At 40.2% G+C, this 6127-nt stretch overlaps 1 long non-coding RNA gene across 1 annotated transcript; it reads left to right on the top strand.

The window, feature by feature from the left end:
* Nucleotides 1-226: 226 nt before the first annotated feature.
* Nucleotides 227-2419, top strand: LOC111251109 (uncharacterized). The gene is made up of 3 exons (XR_002673638.2): nt 227-448; nt 694-997; nt 1145-2419. It is a non-coding gene; the product is annotated as an uncharacterized LOC111251109 (long non-coding RNA).
* Nucleotides 2420-6127: the final 3708 nt, after the last annotated feature.

Here is a 6127-nt window from a genome sequence, read left to right on the forward strand (position 1 = left end):
ACTTTCGCTATTCAAAATGCGAAATTGTCTTAAATGCTGACGTCCGTCATTATGTTGGTTCAAGCACGGACGAGGATAGCGCCCTTGGCAGATTAGAGCGGCAGCCATTTGAATATTGCTTTTAATTTTAACTGGGGGGGCGTTAGTGGGTCTAAGGAGTAAACTTGTTCCGATATTCACGAGAAAACTGAGACGTTCTCCATTTGACAATTATATATATATATATATATATAGCAGTAAAGACTTCATTTACGTACGACTGTCCATCACCGACAGTTGAAAGCACGTAAAGTGATGTCGAATTGAATTCAGGCACGTCTTTCCTGGAAGCTCAGTCCGAACACCCCGTCGGATTTTGGCCAGTACCTTCGGAAACCTCAAAAACGACGTTTGTGCTTCGATGTTTTATTGATGTGGTAGCCATTGAACAGTTCGCGGCACACAGCAGGTGATTTAGAAGATCCCTTGTAGGCGCCATGTTACGAAATTTGGAATTTGTTATTAATAATCTTACGAGTAGAAGTAAATTCATACGTATCAAGCTTAGGAGAAAAATGTATTTATAGGTAAAACTGAACCTGTGTGTAAACCGAAAATCCACTATATTCCCTAGTTGAATGCATATTTTTTGCTTACGCGAATATATACGTAACGCATATCCATAAAACGGAGTACTATTCAATTTCCTTCCAGTTGCGGACGTACGCCTTACGGGGCCGATATATTCCCGTGCAATTCCGATGTTCTGACATACCCGTGCCATCCACAGGCGTGCATCAACTACAAGAAATATAAGCTGATTCATTAAGCATAATTTATAAAAATCAACCTGCACAACATCTATACTTCGAATGAGTAATATGCACCCTTCAACAGATAAGGTATCTAAGCTGGCGTGTTTTATAGTCAAACGAGTGACGTGCAAACAGGAGGTGCTTCCACCTCGTTGGAGGCTCTCCGATGGTACCATTGCTGGCCTAAGGCAACAAAGGGAAAAGTACGTCTTCTACTAACATGGCCTCACGATCCAAATTAAGGCAATATACACAATACGGAAATATTGTGCGTTTCCTACTCTTATTGGTAATTTTATATTCCCATTTGTGTGATACGTGAAACCATTAACGATAAATAACTTTTCCAGGAAAGCATCATATCTCGTTTGTTCGCCAACTGCGTGTGAATTAACTTATGCATTTTTAACTACTGCCAATTTGAACTCCATGAATTCTTCCATGGCAGTTGAAGTACGTCGGACATGGTACGAAAGTCTACTGTCTTCAGATGAGCGTCTCTCTATCTTTGAACTTGATTGCTGACTAACTGACTGATTTCTAAATTAAACTGCTCCTTACGTTAGCGGCCATAACCACACTGGTCGATCTATGGTCCTCACTCCCGTAGGATAAGTTCGATGTGGACGGTGTACTTGAGTTGGCGGACGTCGTGGACAGTGGACCGACTAAGTGTGAAATCCGTTTTCGTGTAGCGGTTGATTTTGGCAGCACTACGATGTTATGCTATCGTTAAAGGATCAGGGCTATTAAGATCGCAACGCCTATTATTGATTGAGAAAAACGCGTGCGATCTGGCCACTTCGGTCAAGCTTTCTCCTAACGAGAGAAAAAGTCATGGTTAGAAAATGATTCGCCGAACGTAAACGTATCCTTCTGGTCAGTATTGGAAATTATCCGGATGTTCTTTTCAAAACGTACACTTGAGCTTACCCGCAATAAATGCGGTAAAACATATGGAAGATACGCTATTCAAACTACCTAAAAATACCATTCGGCAAATCTCTATTTACCGATCGGTTATTCATAGTATCCTTGCGGCAGCCGGCTCAGTATCGCCTGACGACGATACGGGACGTAAAATTCTAAACACAGAGGGTGTGCTAGTACAAGTAAGAATAGTACTTACTGCGCAGTGAGTGCCAGTTTATTGGCCGGACACTTAATCATGTGCGATGCTGAAGTAGAGCTTGCCATTGTAGGAGAACTAACGGTGGTGCGAGTCAACTTGGCCGGGTAACTACGGGCGCCCTAAACCTCAATCAGAACACACACGTAAGGGCTAAAGGTCGTCTGTGTGGCAATGACGTGCTTAGTTCCCAGTGATCGAATAGCTTTTGATCCCAGGTTCATAAATATGCTCATAGGTGCAAGCAAAGCAGTATTTACATCAAAGCCGAACGATCAACATACGTGATCTCCGTAACAGCAGAGTCCGCCAAGGCTAAACGTTGAACCCTAAATGAAGTTGGCTTTCGGCCATTTCGGGGTATCTAAATACCTATCTCACTTAGAACCAAACTGGCGAAAAAGCCTCCAGCACAGTTGGGCACCATCCGATCAACGTCCAGCATCCAGCAAACGTTTCCATTCATACTCAGCCAAAATAAGATGAAATAAACTTATAGCGGATTTAGCTCCCAAACGTGTCGTAATTCAAACGCGTCCGACCCTAACACCTGCGCGCGAAATGTTATTAAAGCCTACGCAATGACGTGAGTCATGTTAGTTTCAGACGATACGCACGTATGAAATATAGATATTATTTGGGAAATAGATAGTACTGATTCAAATGATACTAGAAGAATTATCTTCGCTGTTTTATGTTGTCACCTTTCCATCCTTTCGACCACTGAGATCTAATAAATAACAGTGGCTCAAGCTGTGGATACCGTCATTGCGAAAAGTTCCGAAAGCGGCGTTTGCCTTCTGATTGACTCGCGATTAACCAACAGTTAATTGAATAACGCTAAGGGTTTACCGGACGCAACATATAAATAATGTGTCTGCACGACCCTCTTGTCAGTAAACCATCGTTACCGAGCCGCAAGTACGTCGAGTGCAGTGCCTTGTGCCTTTCTAAAGTAGATTTTGTGCTTTGCGATCTTTTTTATTCGGTACTGCATATTTTCTCTCCGGAATTGGTCGTACGGTTATTCTACGATTATATTGATGTGAGATCATTGAGAAAAGCATGGTTTGTTTATTTCAACGTATGTCAGTTTTTCCCAAATATATCGTTCGTGTTATTATGTAATTCGTTATGGTGTAACACGATAATGTTTTGTTAACTTCTATGGAACAAATGTAGATGACTCGCTGTGTGCCAGTGAGGCCAATGAATGGATATCAGAAGATTTTTCTTGTCTGAAACGAAAGATTTCTTTTAGTATATGCAGCTAGATTTATGAGGAATCGTAGCTGAACTGTCATATTTGGGGCCAAGCAAAGAAAGTCCGACCGTATTACATCTGGGGCACCATCTGAGCACCTTTCCAAGTCGTCTGTAACAAACCTAACCTATAGAATCTGCCCCGAGGTGACTTTTTTTGACGTTTGAAAATGTTAAAAGCACTTGAGCAAATAAGTAATGTATTTGGGTTTTCTTGAAAGGAGAATCCCTCAGTATTATTTGATTACAAAAAAAAGTTTGGTGTATCTTGAGACGAAACATAGCTTTCGATTGTTTTACATCCCTCAAAAACTCAGAATTCGAGAATCAGCGAAAGTACTAAGCACTCCAGGATTGGAAAGGGAGCACAAAAAAACCGTGATGTTTTGTTTAGTTAGGAAGTGGACATACGGTTTTAGCACACGTTATTGATTGACTCAGTCAGATGGCAACAGCTGTTCATAACTTGCATTACATAAGGTTTTCTGAATTTAACTAAGCTTAAACTTAGCTAAGTTGAGCTAATTCTGCTCGCACAGCTACTGTTTTCATTCATAGGTATCATTAGGTAGTTGGGTGTCATCGTCGAACTCAAAATAAAAGAAACAACTTGTTCCTTTTACTTCAAAGTTTCGATCCACCGTGCAATGGTCACTTGAGTACGCCTGTATATCAGTGTAATAAATAGACACTTCTATCTACTATTCAGGCGCTTCCGAGCTATACTTTTCATATTCTCTCGCATCCTATAGTAAAAATAGCCTTTTTCTTTTCAACTATTCCTTTAATGCTAATGAATCGGCTCTCGACTAAATTTAAACAATTATTATAGTATGCTTGTAATCTATAAAGGTTTATTTATAGTGTTTCTTTAGCTCCACTCACATCAGAGGGACTGAACAAAGAGAAAAACATTTCTCAAGTTGAATTAAAGCTCATTGCAGTGAATGTAAACTAACCATCGGGCAGTCACTGTAAATCGAGATGCGTTAAGTATCGTGCAAGCCTTCACGCACCAATCAAACCTTGCCGGGTCCTGTTTAGCCGAAATAAAGTAAATTCTGTTTGACGAATTCTAGACATGGTGGGATAGATTAGTATATGGATCGTCAAAAAATACCCTTTATTATTTATGTTAATGTAAACACACCTTGGCTGAGGCCGAATTTCACCGTTTACCATTTTTCGGTTTTCAATAAATTTTGCAGGCTTTAAGGTTACTTAGTTCATGTGTTGTAGCTGATTTTACGGAGAATAGGATCTTTTAAGCAAACCAGTATCTTGTATATTTGTTTGTATGAAAAATTAAATATTGACAGAGCCCTGCTTTATCGATTCATTTCGCTGCAGATGGGTTAGAAGGTTGGAGAGATTCGCCCTAATCCGATCATCTGTCTGACAGATGGCTGGTTAAATTACTCTGCAATTACTGCTTTATGCCGTTTTTTCATTGTAACACAGCAAGAAGAATTAACGTTATTTTCCTGGTTTAGGTTGGCTATGAACGCTAAATTAGATCGTTCAGGCAGGAAGATTTTTCCTTGCAATTATGAATATGAACAGATTTTTCCAACCAAAAAAGAATCCCTTTATGATACAGGTTTCGCAGTTCCTCGAGCGTTTCGGTGGCATAGTTCCATACTTGTTTCGAACAGATAACTTGAACAGTGGGAAAAAACGGCAGTCTTCAAAAAGCTATAATGATCTCTCTGGTGTTTCCCTCTGCTCAAGCGGAATGTCAGATCATCGATCTTGTTTGTCATTCACAGGTCATAAATTTTCATTAGAGCCATTGCCTTAGTTGGCATTTGTGTTCTTCCGAAGATCATAATTCCCTTTATTTCAGAGATGACAACAAGGTTGGCTATTTTCCACCTTCGATAACTACTTTAACTGCGTGGCCTATTTATGCCGTACAATATAATACTATAGCCATATACTTTATAAAATTGACGGTGACTATTCGCGAGATATTTATCCGGCAAATAATCTAAATATATTTAACACTCGTAGTTCAGAAAGCTACGTTTTAGTTGCAAGATACACGAATGATCGTCACACCCTGGCTCCGCAACGTGAAATAAGCGCTTAAGATGAGCTGTATGGTGACGAAGCAATGGCACAAGGCTACGATCATTTCAATGAATATAAAATACTTAAAATTCAACTATAAAAATAAGTTGAATTCTTAGCTGAACGTGAAACGCTCAAAACCCCAGGATAACAATTTAGCTCATCGCAGTACCTAGCGCTTTGGCTCCGTGATTACAATGCTGAATTTGGTGGGGGTATATGGCGCGAAGGTTCAAGGCTGAACTATTTTAGCAAAAATGATGTCAAGAGGCAAACCGCCATTGAGATTTGGCCGCAAGTATGCTACGGGTGGCATTAAGTGTGATTTGTAGCTTAACTAAAATTTACCGTACTAATTGAATTTATATGTAATTTTCATTGTTATTTATTCATTCGATGCGGTTACGTTAAAGGCCACGACAAAGCAAGTGCCTAAGAGAACCAATACAAAGGAGAATACTACATTTAGAAGCGTTCTGTAACGGCGACTATTAGTATCGAGCAGGTACGCAACAACGATTTGAACATCGCGTCCGATCTGAGCTAAAGAAATCAGCTTGTTGAGCGGCTGGATCCTTCTATGGCGGAAATGGCGACTCTAGAAGGGTGTGACGAAAGCAGGACACTGCCAAGCCCAGTTTGGTCTGGACTGAACCCAATAAAGCAACAATAACTACTACTAGTTAAATTATGAACTTGTGAGCTGGCGTTATAACCAGCAGCTTCTTTATTTCTAACCAGCATCCTACTGACCGAACTAAACCTTCGTATTACGCCCATAGTTGCTCTATGAATGGGTGGCAGAATAAAAGCTAGCTCGAGAGCAGTTCTGTAGGCTTTGACTATTTATTTACATCTTGGCTTATCG

This window comes from Varroa destructor, unplaced genomic scaffold (genome assembly GCF_002443255.2).
Source record: "Varroa destructor unplaced genomic scaffold, Vdes_3.0 BEIS01000005.1, whole genome shotgun sequence".
In the NCBI taxonomy this organism is placed as follows: domain Eukaryota; kingdom Metazoa; phylum Arthropoda; class Arachnida; order Mesostigmata; family Varroidae; genus Varroa; species Varroa destructor.